This window comes from Borostomias antarcticus (assembly GCF_949987555.1).
Source record: "Borostomias antarcticus genome assembly, chromosome: 2".
Classification (NCBI taxonomy): Eukaryota; Metazoa; Chordata; class Actinopteri; order Stomiiformes; family Stomiidae; genus Borostomias; species Borostomias antarcticus.
Window position 1 is genome coordinate 39,828,692 of NC_140235.1, and position 1,878 is coordinate 39,830,569.

Sequence of the window (1,878 nt, forward strand, 5' to 3'; positions counted from 1 at the left end):
GCATAATTGTGAGTTCTGAATTGCCAGTAGCCAGACTTCGACAGGGGCAGAGCAGAGCCGTTCCTCTACTGACCTCCAGGGGGCGCCATTGGCTCAGGATCGCGACCTCCGGCCGTGTCCAATCTGCGCTTGTGTTGAAGGCCGGTACTGGGTCAGAGTTCTTCACCTGTTTCTAGTGTGGACGGATCGCTACCAGCCGCACTTCGACCGGGACCACAGATCCCATAACAAAACAGATGAAGCACTTAAGGGATCTTTTGGGGGGGGGTTTCTGTTGCTGAAAGCTATGAAGGAAACCGGCGCATGGCTCTGTTTGTCTAGTTTGACCGAGTTGCACAGAGCTTTCCCCGGGATGAGGCTGTCCCCTCGTCACATGGCCAGCTGGGCCGTGCACTTTCTCCCTCTAATGTTTATTCAAGCGGATTATACATCTGCAACTATCTACATGCTGGTTTTGTATCAAACAAATCACATTTACATAAATACTCGTTGATTCTATTGGAGGGATCTGCATTAACCCCTGACTCCTGTGTGTTTTCTTTGGGATTTCTGTCTAGTTTAAGTTAAGAAAAGACGAATGGAGCCGTAAGTAAAGTTTATTTGTATTGCACCTTTTACAGATAAGTGTGCTTCACAAAATGAGAAAATAATCCCCAGATAGCAAGGGGATGTGTAATGATTCTGGGCCATATATGGGCCGGAACTAAGCCACAGGGCCAGATCTGGCCTGTATATGGCCCAGATCCGCTTGCTATCTGGGTCAAAACAGGTAACGCATACATGATGTGTAAGAAAGAGCATCATCACAGAATGGAAATGTGAAGATCAGAGGAGTTATGTTGGAGGATAGAGCAACAGTCCTCTCCCACAAAAACAAACACTCACACAAGCACACTTCCACACTCACGCAAGAACACTTCCACACTCACACAAGCACACTTCCACACTCACACAAGCACACTTCCACACTCATGCAAGCACACTTCCACACTCACGCAAGCACACTTCCACAGTCACGCAAGCACACTTCCACACTCACACAAGCACACTTCCACACTCACACAAGCACACTTCCACACTCACACAAGCACACTTCCACAGTCACGCAAGCACACTTCCACAGTCACGCAAGCACACTTCCACACTCACGCAAGCACACTTCCACACTCACACAAGCACACTTCCACACTCACGCAAGCACACTTCCACACTCACACAAGCACACTTCCACACACACAAGCACACTTCCACACTCACACAAGCACACTTCCACACACACAAGCACACTTCCACACTCGCACAAGCACACTTCCACACTCACGCAAGCACACTTCCACACACAAGCACACTTCCACACACAAGCACACTTCCACACTCACACAAGCACACTTCCACACTCACGCAAGCACACTTCCACACAAGCACACTTCCACACTCACGCAAGCACACTTCCACACTCACGCAAGCACACTTCCACACTCACACAAGCACACTTCCACACTCACAGAAGCACACTTCCACACTCACACAAGCACACTTCCACACTCACGCAAGCACACTTCCACACTCACACAAGCACACTTCCACACTCACAAAAGCACACTTCCACACTCACACAAGCACACTTCCACACTCACGCAAGCACACTTCCACAGTCACGCAAGCACACTTCCACACTCACGCAAGCACACTTCTACACTCACGCAAGCACACTTCTACACTCACACAAGCACACTTTCACACTCACCCAAGCACACTTCCAAACTCACAGAAGCACACTTCCACACTCACACAAGCACACTTCCACACTCACGCAAGCACACTTCCACACTCACGCAAGCACACTTCCACACTCACGCAAGCACACTTCCACACTCA

General features: G+C 49.6%; 1 protein-coding gene across 1 annotated transcript in view; it reads left to right on the plus strand.

Moving 5' to 3' along the window:
- tbc1d10ab (TBC1 domain family, member 10Ab) overlaps positions 1-439 on the plus strand; it is a 16,005-nt gene extending 15,566 nt beyond the window's left edge. The window contains exon 9 of the mRNA XM_084456449.1: positions 1-439. This exon is cut by the window's left edge and continues 1,859 nt beyond it. The gene's annotated coding sequence lies outside the window, so the exon portion shown is untranslated.
- The last annotated feature ends 1,439 nt before the right edge of the window (positions 440-1,878 follow it).